Source organism: Phyllobates terribilis, unplaced genomic scaffold (genome assembly GCF_046119375.1).
Source record: "Phyllobates terribilis strain yellow unplaced genomic scaffold, ASM4611937v1 Scaffold_13__5_contigs__length_258822181, whole genome shotgun sequence".
NCBI lineage: Eukaryota > Metazoa > Chordata > Amphibia > Anura > Dendrobatidae > Phyllobates > Phyllobates terribilis.
In genome coordinates, this window is record NW_027362773.1 from 230734294 (window position 1) to 230753203 (window position 18910).

Consider the following 18910-nt stretch of genomic DNA (forward strand, 5'->3'; position numbering starts at 1 on the left):
TCCAGACAAAAAATCGACGTGGGGTCCCCCTATAAAATCTAACCAGCAAATGCTAAACTAGACAGCTGCGCGCTGATCTTAATAGCCATGGAAGGGGCCATGGATACTAACCCCCTCCACAGCTATTAATATCACCCCTCAGCAGTCCCAGAAATGGGGCATCCATAAGATGCGGCAAATATGGCGCTTAGCCTTGCTTTTCCCAATGGCCTGTAGCGGTGACGAGTGGGGTAATGGGGTTGAGGTTCACGTCAGCCTTGTATTGGCAGCTGACGTGAAGCCCAGGTTAGTAATGGAAGTCGTCTATAAGACGCCCCTATTACTAACCGCGTAGTAAAATGGTCGGCGCTTTTTCAATAAATACACGGTCAGAATAAAGTATTTCAATGAAAAAAACACTTTTTTTAAAAAAAAAAAAAAATTATTGCACGCCTCCGCGAAGTCCTCGATCTTCTGAAAAAAAACGTAAAATAACAAACAACCGTATCCCTCACCTGTCCACCGTCAACGACACAGTCCACGTACCGCCGAGTGTCTCCGGGTCAGTTCTACAGCTGTGACATCAGAAATCACTGATGTCACAGCTGTAGAATACAGCACTGTATACTCACATGGGTGTAAAATCACCCTCTGTCAGTATACAGGCTGCAGGAGGTCACTGGGGTTCATCAACTGAAGATCAGCTGACGAGCCCCGGTGAGCTAAACACATGAGACACATGAGTCATGAGACCGATCAGCTGATTACCAGCAGCAGCAATCAGCTGATGGTCACATCACCATCAGGTGATCGCTGCCGGCACTTATGAGCTGATGGTCACGTGACCATCAGCAGATCAGTGACGTCACCGCAGGTTCTGGCAGTACACTGTGGGGCGCGAGCCTGTGCCCTGCAGTGTACTGCTGGCCGCTGAACAGACAGCATCGTCGCCAGGGACGAGGAGGACACCGGGGGCCGCCAGACAGGTGAGTATAAGGGTTTATTTTTTTATTTTTACCTTTTTATTCTTTTTTTTTACTACCGCAGGCACGCGGGCTAGGAAGAGCAGACTGCTGCTCCTCTCATCCACGCTGCTCTCGCTGTTATCAGCCAGAGCAGCAGTCGGATGAGAGGAGTGGCAGCCTCCTCTCCCGGCCCGGCAGTGATTTCACGCCTATTGATTTTCATTGAAACGCAGCAATTCCGCAGGTATAGATATTCTACCTGCGGGTTTGCTGCAATTCAATGCAAGTCAATGGGCGCGAATTCGTCGCGGAATCGCGCATTAATTGGTTATGCTGCGGCTTTTGCCGCAATGATAATCCGGAGCGGAAACTTCCGCATCATGTGTACAGCACATGCGGATTACCATTGCTATAAATACCAGACCTCTTACTAAGCGGTTTTATTGCGCTTCCACGGTGGAAAAACTGCCGCGGAAACGCATTAAAACCACATCATGTGCACATAGTCTAAGGGTTTCAGAGTGGTCATCTGAATAAATCCTAATGATCATCTGCTATATTGTATAAATAAAGACTTGAACACTGATTCATTTTTGAGTGCTCAGAAGGAATGTATTGGACACAGTTCATGTCTCTCCTGACCATATACTGTTCTTTTCTGGTATAGCAGATACAACCAGGGGCATAATGATCAGGGTCGCAGAGAGAGCAACCGCAACTGCACCCATGCGGGCGAGTGGCTTGCCGACGCAAGAAGCTATTTCAGCTGGATGTCCATCTGAGGACACACATTCAGCTGAAATGTATTTGGCGGAGTGGGACATAAATTACCAAAAAGGGCCCAGGATGGGGGACATTATGCCAGGAAGGGGTCAAATATGGAGGACATTATACCAGGAAAGGGAGACATTATACCAGGAAAGGGCTCAGGATGGGGGACATTATTCCAGGAAGGGGCCAAGGATGAAGAACATTATACAAGGAAAGGTAGACATTATACCAGGAAGGGGCCAAGGATGGAGGACATTATACCAGGAAAGGGAGACATTATACCAGGAAGGGGCCCAGGATGGGGGACATTATTACAGGAAGGGGGACATTGTTACATGAGAGGGCGAACACGTATGTCTTCAAGGGATCAGAAATGGTACAGGGGCCTATATATCATGCCAAACCCAGGTCCAAATTTTGCACCAGGGCCCATCTGACTCTAGTTATGCCACTGGATACAATGTAAAAACACAGGCAGCATTTTTGACAGTAAAACGTTTCAAATATTGACTTAAAGTCAATGTTCTTGTACAATTGCCAGGTTGACGAATATGTTCAATTACTGGATTTCTAAATAATTAAAAGGATATCGATTTTTGTAACGCCATCTGAAATGCAGAACACATTAGGAATATAATATGTTACACACTGCTGCCTTTAATGATCCTGCACTTCTAGATGAATAGAATTAGGTATAGGCAATTGCTGCCAGGAGCCATCCATATTCTGCGAGCTTCCTCTCAGACACATTAATGTCAGAGAACATTTTCCTCATTATGTTTAGAAATTTCTTTAACAAGTCTTATTTTTATGAAAATTGGCTAAACCGTTACACTACCACACTGACGCTTGACGGGGGAAGAAATTGAATGTATCTCTACTGTCTCGCTCAAATAATGGTCTAATCCATGTGACCACACAGTGACCATATTCTGTCATCTATTTTATAGCTGCAAGAGTTTCATGTTCTCCCAGAATACCGAACTCAGGAATAGAATTGCGACAATAATGCAGACGAAAAAAATACAGCTGAAACACAATTGTGTGAATAAGCCCTAAACCTGTTTTACAGTTGTGCTCAAAAGTTTACATACCACGGCAGAATTTTTCCTTTCTTGGTCTTGTTTTAGAGAATATGAATGATAACCAAAAAACGTTTTCTCCACTCATGGTTATTGGTTGCGTGAAGCCATTTATTGGCAAACTACTGTGTTTCCTCTTTTTAAATCTTAATGACAACCAAAAACATCCAAATGACCCTGATCAAAAGTTCACATACCCCAGTTCTTAATACCGTGTATTGCCCCCTTTAACATCAATGACAGCTTGAAGTCTTTTGTGGTAGTTGTGGATGAGGTTCTTTCATTTCTCAGATGGTAAAGCTGCCCATTCTGCTTGGCAAAAAGCCCCCAGTTCCTGTAAATTCCTGGGCTGTCTAACATGAACTGCGCGCTTGAGATCTCCCCAGAGTGGCTCAATGATATTGAGGTCAGGAGACTGAGATGGCCACTCCAGAACCTTCACTTTGTTCTGCTGTAGCCAATGACAGGTCGACTTGGCCTTGTGTTTTGGATCGTTGTCATGTTGGAACGTCCAAGTACGTTCCAATGCGCAGATTCCGGGCTGATGAGTGTAAATTTGCCTCCAATATTTTATGATAAGGTGCTGCATTCATCTTTCCTTCAACTTTTGCCAAGTTTCCTGTGCCTGTAGCTCACACATCCCCAAAACATCAGCGATCCACCTCCATGCTTTATAGTAGGAATGGTGTTCCTTTCATCATAGGCCTTGTTGACTTCTCTCCAAATGTAACATTTATTGTTGTGGCAAAAAAGTTAAATTTTGGTCTCATCACTCCAAATGACCTTGCTCCAGAAGTTTTGAGGCTTGTCTCTGTGCTGTTTGGCATATTGTAGGCGAGATACTTTGTGGCATTTGCGCAGTAATGGCTTTCTTCTGGCGACTCAACCATGCAGCCCATTTTTCTTCAAGTGCCTCCTATTGTGCGTCTTGAAACAGCCACACCGCTAGTTTTCAGAGTGTCCTGAATTTCAGCTGATGTTATTTGTGGGTTTTCATTTGCATCCCGAACAATTTTCCTGGCAGTTGTGGCCGAAATTTTTGTTGGTCTACCTGACTGTGGTTTGGTTTTTAGAGCCCCTGATTTTCCATTTGTTAATCACAGTTTGAACGCTGCTGACTGGCATTATCAATTCCTTGGATATTTTTTTGTATCCCTTTCCTGTGTTATACAGTTCAATTACCTTTTCCCGTACATCCGTTGACAATTCTTTGGCTTTTCCCATAACTCACAATCCACAAACGTCAGTGGCTGTATGAAAGGTGCAAGAGTCTGTCTGGATCCCAGAAACTCACTCAGCTTTTATGCACACACACTGATTACAAGCAAACAGGTCACAGGTGAGGATGTTACCTTTAGTAGCCATTCAAACCCATTTGTGTCAAATTCTGTGCATGTTATCAGGCCAAAATCACCAGGGTATGTGAACTTTTGATCAGGGTCATTTGGATGTTTTTGGTTGTCTTTAAGATTTAAAAAGAGAAAACACAGTAGTTTGAGAATAAATTGCTTCACCCAAACAATATCCATGAGTGGAGAAAAAGTTTTTTGGTTATCATTCATATTTTCTGAAACAAGGCCAAGAAAGGAAAAATTCTGCCAGGGTATGTAAACTTTTGAGCACAACTGTATATTAGCAGTTTTAGGATGACAACTCATTCGTTAGCCCTGGCTAGCTACAGGGGAAATGTAGTATGAAATGCCAGCCTGTTAAATGTCTGATAGCCACATTTGCCATAGTAGGAGGCGCTACATCTATGTGTCCTATGGATTGTCCTAATAAGTAAGGCTAACTTAAATCTTGCTATGATCACTATATATGAGGGGTGTTCACTAATTTATCTACATGAGTAGAAAAATGAAATTTTCTGAGAAAATTGAACTTACTACTTTTCAATGTAATCTCCCTTGACTTCAACACACTTATTCTACTTCGCCTCCAGTGATCGTATACCCTCAGAATAAAAGGGGACCTCTTACCGCTGCAAAAACCCTCTACTACCTCTATGATTGCATTATCGTCAGGAAATTGTTGCCCAGGCCGAAATTTCTGATGAGTCAAAATTTTAAATATCTGGCTATAACAAAAGGCAGTGTGTTCTCAGAAGTGCCGGAGAGCGGCACAATAATGAGTGTCTGCGGGCAACAGTGATGCACGTTGGAGGGTGCTTGCAAGTTTGGGGCTGTATTTCAGCAAATGGAGTTGGAAATTTGGTCAGAATTTATGGTTTCCTCAATGCTGAGAAATACAGGCAGATACTTATCCATCATACACTACACTACCATTATGGAGGCATCTGAATGACTTCAAATATTCTGCAGCAAGATAAAGACCCCAAACATAAAGCCAATGCCATTAAAGATTATCTTCAGCGTAAAGAAGAATGAGTCCTGGAAATGATGATATGAGCCCTCATTGCCCATATCTCAACATCATCAAGTCTGGGTGGGATTGCATGAATGATTTGCGTATCCCTACATCCACAGAAGATCGGTGATTAGTTTTCCAAGATGTTTGGGGCAACCTCCCTGACGTGTTCCTTAGAAAGCTGAGTTTGAGTGTTCCTAGAAGAATTGACGCTTTTATGATGTTTTGAAATCAAAGGGTGGTGACTAGTGTTGAGCGAGCACTAAAATGCTCGGGTGCTCGAAGCTCGGGCCGAGCTCACTGTGATACTCGGGTGCTCGACCCGAGCAACGAGCCCAATGTTAGTCTATGGGAGACCCGAACATTTTTGCGGCGGCTCCCCCGGCAGTCTGTAGACAGCCTAAAAAGTGCCCAAAACGATAGTGACAGTGCTCAAATGACATGGGGACAGCATGGGGATCGCCCCTGGAAGCATTTCTGACCCCCAGGTCACTGCTGTCAACAACGTGGTCAGAGGTATTAAGCCACTTTTACAGGCTCACAATAAAACGTTCAAAAACGAAAGTGAAAGTGCTTTCCTGTGAAATATGTTAACCCCTTAACGACCATGGGTCTTTCTGTTTTTGTGTTTTCCTTTTTTGCTCCCCTTCTTCCCAGAGCCAGAACTTTTTTTTTTGCGGGACTAGTTGTACTTTTAAACACCATCACTGATTTTACCATATCGTGTGCTGGAAAATGGGAAAAAAATTCAAAGTGCAGTGAAACTGCAAAAAAAATGCAATTCCACAGTTTTTTTTTGGGTCCTTTTTTTACCACGTTCACAGATTGCTAAAACTGACCTGCCATCATTATTTTCCAGGTCGTTACGAGTTCATAGACACCAAACATGTATAGGTTCTTATTTATTTAAGTGGTGAAAAAAAATCCAAAGCTTGCTAAAAAAACAAAAAAAAATGACGCCATTTTCCGAGACCCTTAGCTTCTCCATTTTTCGGGATCTGGGGCCAGGTGAGTGCTTATTTTTTGCGTGCCGGGCTGACGTTTTTATTGATACCATTTTGGGGTAGATCCGATGTTTTGATCGCCCGTTATTGCATTTTATTGCAAAGTTGTAGCGACCAAAAAAACTTAATTCTGGCGTTTAAAATTTTTTTCTCGTTACGCCGTTTACTGATTGTATTAATTCTTCTTTTATATTGATAGATCGGGCGATTCTGAACGCGGCGATACCAAATATGTGTATGTGGTTTTTTTTTTATATATATATATATTTTATTTTGAATGGGGCGAAAGGGGGGTGACTTAAACTTTTATATATTTTTTATTTTTTTTATTTTTTTAAAAACTTTTTTTTTACACTTTCTGCTTGCTTCTATAGTCTCCAGAGGAGACTAGAAGCAGCAGTTGTCTGATTGCTTCTACTGCATACAAGCGATGAGCAGATCGCTTGTATGCAGGAGAAATGCTCACTTGCTATGAGCGCTGACCACTAGGTGGCGCTCATAGCAATTGAGACATGACAACCACAGGAGTCTGCTGCAGACCCTGAGTTGTCATGGGGTCACTGATGGGCGGGGCTTAGGACTCCCGGAAGCGCGAGTTAAATGCCACTGTCAGAGATTTAACATATTAACAGCCGCGGGAGAATTGCGATTCCTATAATCAGCTGACATGTGCTCGCTTCAGTGCGGGCTCACCGCCGGAGCCCCCGCTGAACCGGCCTTCTCGACCTGGTGCGTACTATTACTGACCAGGTCGGAAAGGGGTTAAGGAACATCCTTTCCAGGGTAAAGACTTGTGTATAAGGTAAAATAAATAACCAAAAACAAAAATACTCCTCCACACCTTGGGCTATGTTCACAAGTAGCATTTTTTATGCGTTTTTGCACGTTTGTATTGCTTTCAACCGTGACAAATGCATTCACCGGGAAATGTCATTTTAACATTTTACAACCTTATCTGGCCATGTGCTGTGTGACACATGCATACAGTGCTAAAAAGACATGGGAACAGCATGGGGAAGACCCCTGGAAGCATCTCTGACACCCAGGTCACTGCCTAAAAGTGTGCCCATCAGAAGTGATCCTTGCCGCATCAGAAGATGCAGACTTGCACCTATCCCCGTGCAAGTCCTTGTCCCAGGGCAGTGTTCAATTGTACCTCCCCCATAACTTGCAATACAAGCGCAAGTATGCAGCCGCCACCCACCCACCCCCCAGGCTGCAATACCATACTGCTGGCTTGCTTGCACTTGAAATTGGGCCTTTTAGGCATGTGGAGGTGGAATCTGGCCACCACGTCATGGCTGCGTCGGTAGCCTGGTATTCATACTCAGTCCCCAGCCGCCCGGCAGCCGGGTGTCCACGCTTGGTCCCCAGCCGCCAGGGGGCGGCCGGGTGTCCATACTCAGTCCCCAGCCGCCCCGCGGCCGGGTGCCCACACACAGTCCCCAGCCGCGTGGGGGTGGCCGGGTGTCCATAAACGGTCCCCAGCCGCCCCTATTTGTCCCGGTTCGCCTTATACACAAGCGCGCATACCAAAACATTACCTGTGCCCTCCCCAGTGCATTTAGTGGGAAGGACAGCCTAACCACAAACACGTGGACAAGTGAATGTGGCCAGGAATGGTCCATCTCACTGACACCTTCACACTGGGTTAATATTGTGGAAGCCGGGACACAGTTGGATACTGGGATGCAACACGTTCTCCAGACATAGAGGATTGCGGGTCCTGGGTCAATCAGGCTTCAACACAAAGTTCAGAAGGTAGACAGCAGCAGTGGTCGGCCTCCTACACAACGAGTAAATTATTCATGATCATGAGGCCATCCACCTCCTTAGCTTTCTGTTTCTTGGAATGCAAGCGCATGTATGTAGTAGCAGCTAGGCCTGAGGTGGTCAGCGTTTTGGCGCATATTCTACCTCCTTCGAGGATTGCTGGATGTTTTCCTGCTACTATCCCAGTTCTATGACTCCCGTTAAAACAAAGCTTCAGGTGATGAATGATGGATGAGGTGGTGGCAAAGGAGAAAGAGCAGGAGGAACAGGGACCATTCACATCAATATCAGGCCAGGCAACCACACATGTCTTGTAGGATATGTTTCCGTACCAAAAGGAGCGGTTCAGCTACACAGTTATAAGGCATACAGTGAATGCAAAGCCTACCAAAAATTTCGAGGCACTCCAATGCCCCTTGGAAGTGACATGGAGGTCAGAGGGCCTTAACTAAACCGTTTTTTCCATTTATAGCAACTGGGTCTCCTGTACACTGTTGGCCTAAGCAGGGAATGGAAGGCTTTCCAAAAATTATTAGGCACTGCAATGCCCCTTGAAACAGACGTGGATTACAGCGTATTAAAAACCTTCTACCCATTATTGGGGAGTGGGTCTCCCTTAGTGTTCCCCTATGCATTGAAAAGCAAAAGCTGACAAAAATTAGGAGGAAATACAATGCCCGTTGCAAGAGTCGTGGAGGTTAGAGGTAATTAAAAACAACATGTCAATGCCCCTTGGAAGAGCTGTGGAGTTCAGAGTGGTTTAACAAGACGGTTTTAATGCCCCTTAAAAGAGACGTGGAGTTCAGAGTGGTTTAACAAGACAGTTTTAATGCCCCTTGGAAGAGATGTGGAGGTCACAGTAGCTTAACAAGATGGTTTTAATGCCCCTTGGAAGAGACGTGGAGTTCAGAGTGGTTTAACAAGACAGTTTTAATGCCCCTTGGAAGAGTGGTGGAGGTTACAGTGGAATAAAAAGACAATATCAATGCCCCGTGGAAGAGACGTGGAGGTCACAGTAGCTTAACAAGACGGTTTTAATGCCCTTGGAAGAGTGGTGGAGGTCGCAGTGGAATAAAAAGACAATATCAATGCCCCTTGGAAGAGTGGTGGAGGTTACAGTGGAATAAAAAGACAATATCAACGCCCTGTGGAAGAGACGTGGAGGTCACAGTAGCTTAACAAGACGCTTTTAATGCCCCTTGGAAGAGTGGTGGAGGTCGCAGTGGCATAAAAAGACAATATTAACGACCCTTGGAAGAGACGTGGAGGTCACAGTAGCTTAACAAGACGATTTTAATGCCCCTTACAAGAGCCATGCAGTACAGCATATTAAAAACATTATTCCCATTATTGGAGAATGGGTCTCCCATAGTCTTTGCCTATGCCTTCCAAGCAAAAGCTGCCAAAAATTAGGAAGGGGGAACTTGCAATGTCCCTTACAAGAGCCATGCAGTAAAGCATATTAAAAACATTATTCCCATTATTGGGGAGTGGGTCTCCCATAGTCTTTGCCTATGCCTTCCAAGCAAAAGCTGCCAAAAATTAGGACAGAGGAACTTGCAATGCTGGCAACATGGACCACAGTCACCCTGGTGGTATAGTGGTCGTGGAGGCTGAGGATAAGGAGAAGAGCAAAAAACAGCCGAAATGAGGAAGCGTATACCCATGTGTGGCTGTGAAGCGATGCATGGGAATACACCTCCCGAAATAACACAGTGGATTTGACTTTATGTTACTCTGCTGTCATTTGGTGGTGATGAGAAGTCTGGCCCAATCCAGCCCTTGTTCATTTTGATAAGGGTCAGCTTGTCAGCATTGTCAGTTGACAGGCGAGTGCGCTTATCAGTTATAATTCCCCCAGCGGCACTAAAAACACGCTCCGATAATACGCTAGCGGCAGGGCAAGCCAGGACCTCCAAGGCATACAGAGTGAGTTCATTCCAAGTCTCCAGCTTGGATACCCAATAATTAAAAGGCACAGAGGAATCACGGAGGACGCTGGTACTCCCTCACCATCTTTTGAAACTTTCCACTCCTTGTGAGAGTACCCTGCGCCTCAGGGCCTGTAAGCTGGGCAGGTCTCAGAAAACTGTCCTAGAACATTGACAGTGTTCCCCTGCCTCTGCTGGATTGGAGTTGCGTCTCTCTCGCCTATATGCCTTAGTTGGGCAGCGAACTGTGACCTCTGCCGCTACCGTGTTCAGATGGGAATTTTTTTAATAGTTCTGCAGCAAGGGCCTTCTGGTACTGCCCCATTTTTGTAGACCTCTCCAACTCAGGAATAAGAGAGTGAAAGTTCTCCTTGTAGAGGGGGTCTAAAAGTGTCATCAACCAGTAATGACTGTCACCCAACATTTTGACAATGCGAGGGTCACGGTTAAGGCAGCGTAACATAAAGTCAGCCATGGGTGCCAGACTGGTAACGGGCAAGACTTCCGTGTCCTCACCAAGATGACGACTGATAGTGTTGAGCGATCACTAAAATGCTCGGGTGCTCGAAGCTCGGGCCGAGCTTACCGTGATACTCGGGTGCTCGACCCGAGCAACGAGCCCAATGTTTGTCTATGAGAGACCCGAGCATTTTTGCGGCAGCACCCCCGGCAGTCTGTAGAAAGCCTAAAAAGTGCCCAAAACGATAGTGACAGTGCTCAAAAGACATGGGGGCAGCATGGGGATCGCCCCTGGAAGCATTTCTGACCCCCAGGTCACTGCTGTCAACAACGTGGTCAGAGGTATTAAGCCACTTTTGCGGGCTCACAATAAAACGTTCAAAAACGAAACTGAAACGGTTTTCCTGTGAAATATGTTAAGGAATTTCCTTTCCAGGGTAAAAACTTGTGTATAAGGTAAAATAAATAACCAAAAACAAAAATACTCCTCCACACCTTGGGCTATGTTCACAAGTAGCATTTTTCATGCGTTTTTGCACTTTTGTATTGCTTTCAACCGTGACAAATGCGTTCACCGGGAAATGTCATTTTAACATTTTACAACCTTATCTGGCCATGTGCTGTGTGACACATGCATACAGTGCTAAAAAGACATGGGAACAGCATGGGGAAGACCCCTGGAAGCATCTCTGACACCCAGGTCACTGCCTAAAAGTGTGCCCATCAGAAGTGATCCTTGCCGCATCAGAAGATGCAGACTTGCACCTATCCCCGTGCAAGTCCTTGTCCCAGGGCAGTGTTCAATTGTACCTCCCCCATAACTTGCAATACAAGCGCAAGTATGCAGCCGCCACCCACCCACCCCCCAGGCTGCAATACCATACTGCTGGCTTGCTTGCACTTGAAATTGGGCCTTTTAGGCATGTGGAGGTGGAATCTGGCCACCACGTCATGGCTGCGTCGGTAGCCTGGTATTCATACTCAGTCCCCAGCCGCCCAGCGGCCGGGTGTCCACGCTTGGTCCCCAGCCGCCAGGGGGCGGCCGGGTGTCCATACTCAGTCCCCAGCCGCCCCGCGGCCGGGTGCCCACACACAGTCCCCAGCCGCGTGGGGGTGGCCGGGTGTCCATAAACGGTCCCCAGCCGCCCCTATTTGTCCCGGTTCGCCTTATACACAAGCGCGCATACCAAAACATTACCTGTGCCCTCCCCAGTGCATTTAGTGGGAAGGACAGCCTAACCACAAACACGTGGACAAGTGAATGTGGCCAGGAATGGTCCATCTCACTGACACCTTCACACTGGGTTAATATTGTGGAAGCCGGGACACAGTTGGATACTGGGATGCAACACGTTCTCCAGACATAGAGGATTGCGGGTCCTGGGTCAATCAGGCTTCAACACAAAGTTCAGAAGGTAGACAGCAGCATTGGTCGGCCTCCTACACAACGAGTAAATTATTCATGATCATGAGGCCATCCACCTCCTTAGCTTTCTGTTTCTTGGAATGCAAGCGCATGTATGTAGTAGCAGCTAGGCCTGAGGTGGTCAGTGTTTTGGCGCATATTCTACCTCCTTCGAGGATTGCTGGATGTTTTCCTGCTACTATCCCAGTTCTATGACTCCCGTTAAAACAAAGCTTCAGGTGATGAATGATGGATGAGGTGGTGGCAAAGGAGAAAGAGCAGGAGGAACAGGGACCATTCACATCAATATCAGGCCAGGCAACCACACATGTCTTGTAGGATATGTTTCCGTACCAAAAGGAGCGGTTCAGCTACACAGTTATAAGGCATACAGTGAATGCAAAGCCTACCAAAAATTTCGAGGCACTCCAATGCCCCTTGGAAGTGACATGGAGGTCAGAGGGCCTTAACTAAACCGTTTTTTCCATTTATAGCAACTGGGTCTCCTGTACACTGTTGGCCTAAGCAGGGAATGGAAGGCTTTCCAAAAATTATTAGGCACTGCAATGCCCCTTGAAACAGACGTGGATTACAGCGTATTAAAAACCTTCTACCCATTATTGGGGAGTGGGTCTCCCTTAGTGTTCCCCTATGCATTGAAAAGCAAAAGCTGACAAAAATTAGGAGGAAATACAATGCCCGTTGCAAGAGTCGTGGAGGTTAGAGGTAATTAAAAACAACATGTCAATGCCCCTTGGAAGAGCTGTGGAGTTCAGAGTGGTTTAACAAGACGGTTTTAATGCCCCTTAAAAGAGACGTGGAGTTCAGAGTGGTTTAACAAGACAGTTTTAATGCCCCTTGGAAGAGATGTGGAGGTCACAGTAGCTTAACAAGATGGTTTTAATGCCCCTTGGAAGAGACGTGGAGTTCAGAGTGGTTTAACAAGACAGTTTTAATGCCCCTTGGAAGAGTGGTGGAGGTTACAGTGGAATAAAAAGACAATATCAATGCCCCGTGGAAGAGACGTGGAGGTCACAGTAGCTTAACAAGACGGTTTTAATGCCCTTGGAAGAGTGGTGGAGGTCGCAGTGGAATAAAAAGACAATATCAATGCCCCTTGGAAGAGTGGTGGAGGTTACAGTGGAATAAAAAGACAATATCAACGCCCTGTGGAAGAGACGTGGAGGTCACAGTAGCTTAACAAGACGCTTTTAATGCCCCTTGGAAGAGTGGTGGAGGTCGCAGTGGAATAAAAAGACAATATTAACGACCCTTGGAAGAGACGTGGAGGTCACAGTAGCTTAACAAGACGATTTTAATGCCCCTTACAAGAGCCATGCAGTACAGCATATTAAAAACATTATTCCCATTATTGGAGAATGGGTCTCCCATAGTCTTTGCCTATGCCTTCCAAGCAAAAGCTGCCAAAAATTAGGAAGGGGGAACTTGCAATGTCCCTTACAAGAGCCATGCAGTAAAGCATATTAAAAACATTATTCCCATTATTGGGGAGTGGGTCTCCCATAGTCTTTGCCTATGCCTTCCAAGCAAAAGCTGCCAAAAATTAGGACAGAGGAACTTGCAATGCTGGCAACATGGACCACAGTCACCCTGGTGGTATAGTGGTCGTGGAGGCTGAGGATAAGGAGAAGAGCAAAAAACAGCCGAAATGAGGAAGCGTATACCCATGTGTGGCTGTGAAGCGATGCATGGGAATACACCTCCCGAAATAACACAGTGGATTTGACTTTATGTTACTCTGCTGTCATTTGGTGGTGATGAGAAGTCTGGCCCAATCCAGCCCTTGTTCATTTTGATAAGGGTCAGCTTGTCAGCATTGTCAGTTGACAGGCGAGTGCGCTTATCAGTTATAATTCCCCCAGCGGCACTAAAAACACGCTCCGATAATACGCTAGCGGCAGGGCAAGCCAGGACCTCCAAGGCATACAGAGTGAGTTCATTCCAAGTCTCCAGCTTGGATATCCAATAATTAAAAGGCACAGAGGAATCACGGAGGACGCTGGTACTCCCTCACCATCTTTTGAAACTTTCCACTCCTTGTGAGAGTACCCTGCGCCTCAGGGCCTGTAAGCTGGGCAGGTCTCAGAAAACTGTCCTAGAACATTGACAGTGTTCCCCTGCCTCTGCTGGATTGGAGTTGCGTCTCTCTCGCCTATATGCCTTAGTTGGGCAGCGAACTGTGACCTCTGCCGCTACCGTGTTCAGATGGGAATTTTTTTAATAGTTCTGCAGCAAGGGCCTTCTGGTACTGCCCCATTTTTGTAGACCTCTCCAACTCAGGAATAAGAGAGTGAAAGTTCTCCTTGTAGAGGGGGTCTAAAAGTGTCATCAACCAGTAATGACTGTCACCCAACATTTTGACAATGCGAGGGTCACGGTTAAGGCAGCGTAACATAAAGTCAGCCATGGGTGCCAGACTGGTAACGGGCAAGACTTCCGTGTCCTCACCAAGATGACGACTGATAGTTTTGAGCGATCACTAAAATGCTCGGGTGCTCGAAGCTCGGGCCGAGCTTACCGTGATACTCGGGTGCTCGACCCGAGCAACGAGCCCAATGTTTGTCTATGAGAGACCCGAGCATTTTTGCGGCAGCACCCCCGGCAGTCTGTAGAAAGCCTAAAAAGTGCCCAAAACGATAGTGACAGTGCTCAAAAGACATGGGGGCAGCATGGGGATCGCCCCTGGAAGCATTTCTGACCCCCAGGTCACTGCTGTCAACAACGTGGTCAGAGGTATTAAGCCACTTTTGCGGGCTCACAATAAAACGTTCAAAAACGAAACTGAAACGGTTTTCCTGTGAAATATGTTAAGGAATTTCCTTTCCAGGGTAAAAACTTGTGTATAAGGTAAAATAAATAACCAAAAACAAAAATACTCCTCCACACCTTGGGCTATGTTCACAAGTAGCATTTTTCATGCGTTTTTGCACTTTTGTATTGCTTTCAACCGTGACAAATGCGTTCACCGGGAAATGTCATTTTAACATTTTACAACCTTATCTGGCCATGTGCTGTGTGACACATGCATACAGTGCTGAAAAGACAAGGGATCAGCATGGGGAAGACCCCTGGAAGCATCTCTGACCCCCAGGTCACTGTCTGAAAGTGTTCCCATCAGAAGTGATCCTTGCCGCATCAGAAGATGCAGACTTGCAACTATCCCCGTGCAAGTCCTTGTCCCAGGGCAGTGTTCAATTGTACCTCCCCCATTCCTTGCAATGCAAGCGAAAATATGCAGCCAACCACCCACCCACCCGCAGGCTGCAATACCATACTGCTAGCTTTCACTTGAAATGGGGCCTTTTAGTTTGGAGGAGGCCGAAGCTGGCCACTACCTCATGGCCGCTTCGGCAGCGAGGTATCCATACTCTGTCCCCAGCCGCCTGGCGGCCGGGTGTCCACGCTCGGTCCCCAGCCGCCAGGTGGCGGCCAGGTGTCCATACTCGGTCCCCAGCCGCCCTGATTTCTCCTGTCACCTTCCCCCACACTTTTCTTAGCCTGGCCTGCTTTAGGGCAGCATTGGACGAGCCCACCAGAGAACCAGACTCCTCCGGTGGGCCCTGGCTTCTCCATCAGGGGAGTTGAGAGTGCCTAGGTGAGGAGCATGATGATGATGATAGAAGTTAGCATCTGCTTTGTTTTCTTGGAATGCAAGCGCATGTATGTAGTAGTGGCTAGGCCTGAGGTGGTCCGCGTTTTGGCGCATATCCTACCTCCTCCGAGGATTGCTGGATGTTTTCCTGCTACTATCCCAGTTCAATGACTCCCGTTAAAACAAAGCTTCAGGTGATAAATGATGGATGAGGTGGTGGCAAAGGAGAAAGAGCAGGAGGAACAGGGACCATTCACATCAATATCAGGCCAGTCAACCAGATATGTCTTGTAGGATATGTTTCTGTAACAAAAGGAGCGGTTCGGCTACACAGTTATAGGGCATACAGTGAGTGCAATGCCTACCAAAAATTTCGAGCCACTCCAATGCCCCTTGGAAATGACATGGAGGTCAGAGGGCGTTAACTAAACCTTTTTTTTCGATTTATAGCAACTGGGTCTCCCGTGCACTGTTGGCCTAAACAGTGAATGGAAGGCTTTCCAAAAATTATGAGGAACTGCAATGCCCCTTACAAGAGCCATGTGTGGCACCCCAGGGGTCTGGTCACCACAGTAATAGAGATATTACGTCGGAGAGCAAGTGGGAGGTTTCCTGGTCAGGATCCCTTAAACATGCAACATCCTCCTGCCCCAGTCCTGGGAGGGGAGAATTCTGTCCTTATAAACTGGATCTGGGGCGGGGTTGAGTGAGTCAGAGAACAGTCAGAGTCAGAGTGAGAGCAAGGGAAAGTAACAGCAAGGAGCTCTGTAGGAGCTAGGAGCTAAAGACCAGGGGCTGGAAGCTGAGCAGAGCTCGCCCTGGCAGAAGACAATAGGAACCGGACACAGGAGTCCGAAGCTGTGAGGACTTATATATCCAGCAGCAGAAACCAGCCGGCAGGGGATTTGAGGTCCTCTGGCCATAGAAGCCCGGAGGCTCAGTCACAAGCAAGGGACCAGCACCGCCGTCGTGGAGCGGAGGCTAACAGAAGGCCCCAAGTCACCAGCCATACGGGTGAGCACTACACGGTACACTCAGGGACGTGGGCTACTTCTACCCGCTTACAGCAAGGTAGCCAGGAAGAGTGCAGACAGACGGGGAGGCCTACAACTCCACCTGGCCAGGGGAACTCCTGCTTGCTCACAGAACTGACCAGGCCTCTTATGCTAGCCAGTACTCCCGGGAGGGTCTACCTTATAATCATCAGTAAAGACCCTGAACTGCACTGCAAAGACTCTGAGTCGTTCCTGCTGCGCTCGTGCACCATCACCCCCATCATTCACATTCACTGCCCTGAGGCTATACTCGTCCCGAGGGGAGTTATCCCATTCAATGCTGCGCACACAACACCAGCCTCAGCGGTCTGCCTCGCAGTGGTGGTACTCCCTGACCGCAATCCACGGGTGGCGCAGTCGGACAATTAACCTCAAAACCGAAGAAAGACTGCCACTGGTTTGACCAGCCTGAGCCACGGGACCGGGTCACCGCCACGGAGACTACAGACCCCAGAGACCCGGCACCGGGTATCCCACACACGTGTACACACGGCCCAGGGGGCGCGTCACATGCAGTACAGCATATTACAAACATAAGTCCCATTATTGGGGAGTGGGTCTCCCATAGTATTTGCTTATGCTTTCCCAGCAAAAGCTGCCAAAAATGAGGACGGAGCAACTTGCAATGCCCTTACAAGAGCCATGTAGTACAGCATATTACAAACATAAGTCCCATTATTGGGGAGTGGGTCTCCCATAGTATTTGCTTATGCCTTGCAAGCAAAAGCTGCCAAAAATTAGGACGGAGCAACTTGCAATGCCCCTTACAAGAGCCATGCAGTACAGCATATTACAAACATAAGTCCCATTATTGGGGAGTGGGTCTCCCATAGTATTTGCTTATGCTTTCCCAGCAAAAGCTGCCAAAAATTAGGACAGAGCAACTTGCAATGCCCCTTACAAGAGCCATGCAGTACAGCATATTACAAACATAAGTCCCATTATTGGGGAGTGGGTGTCCCATGGTATTTGCTTATGCTTTCCCAGCAAAAGCTGCCAAAAATAAGGACAGAGCAACTTGCAATGCCCCTTACAAGAGCCATGCAGTACAGTATATTACAAACATAAGTCCCATTATTGGGGAGTGGGTGTCCCATGGTATTTGCTTATGCTTTCCCAGCAAAAGCTGCCAAAAATTAGGACGGAGCAACTTGCAATGCCCCTTACAAGAGCCATGCAGTACAGCATATTACAAACATAAGTCCCATTATTGGGGAGTGGGTCTCCCATAGTATTTGCTTATGCTTTCCCAGCAAAAGCTGCCAAAAATTAGGACGGAGCAACTTGCAATGCCCCTTACAAGAGCCATGCAGTACAGCATATTACAAACATAAGTCCCATTATTGGGGAGTGGGTGTCCCATGGTATTTGCTTATGCTTTCCCAGCAAAAGCTGCCAAAAATTAGGACGGAGGAACTTGCAATGCTGGCACCCTGGTGGTATAGTGGTGGTGGAGGCTGAGGATAAGGAGAAGAAGATTAAACAGCCAAAATGAGGAAGCGTATACCCATGTGTGGGTGTGAAGCGGTGCATGTGAATACACCTCCCGAAATAACACAGTGGATTTGACTTTATGTTACTCTGCTGTCATTTGGTGGTGATGAGAAGTCTGGCCCAATCCAGCCCTTGTTCATTTTGATAAGGGTCAGCTTGTCAGCATTGCCAGTTGACAGGCGAGTGCACTTATCAGTTATAATTCCCCCAGCGGCACTAAAAACACGCTCCGATAGCACGCTAGCGGCAGGGCAAGCCAGGACCTCCAAGGCGCACAGAGCGAGTTCATTCCAAGTGTCCAGCTTGGATACCCAATAATTAAAAGGCACAGAGGAATCACAGAGGACGCTGGTACGATCGGCAAGGTACTCCCTCACCATCTTTTGAAACTTTCCACTCCTTGTGAGAGTACCCCGCGCCTCAGGGCCTGTAAGCTGGGCGGGTGTCAGAAAACTGTCCCAGAACGTTGACAGTGTTCCCCTGCCTCTGCTGGATTGGAGTTGCATCTCTCTCGCCTGTACGCCTTGGTTGGGCAACGAACTGTGACCTCTGCCGCTAGCGTGTTCAGATGGGAATTTTTTTTAAGAGTTCTGCAGCAAGGGCCTTCTGGTATTGCCCCATTTTTGTAGACCTCTCCACCTCAGGAATAAGAGAGTGAAAGTTCTCCTTGTAGCGGGGGTCTACAAGTGTCACCAACCAGTAATGACTGTCACCAACCAGTAATGACTGTCACCCAACATTTTGACAATGCGAGGGTCACGGTTAAGGCAGTGTAGCATAAAGTCAGCCATGCGTGCCAGACTGGTAACGGGCAAGATTTCCGTGTCCTCACCAAGATGACGACTGACCATGCTCTCCTCCTCCTCCTCCTCCTCCTCTTCCTCCTCCCCCTTGTCCTCAGGCCACCCACGCTGAACCGACGGTATGACACTTGTACAGGTACTACCGTCTACAACGCATGATAGCAGCTCCTGTTCTTCCTCCTCCTCCTCCTCCTCCTCCTCCTCTCCCT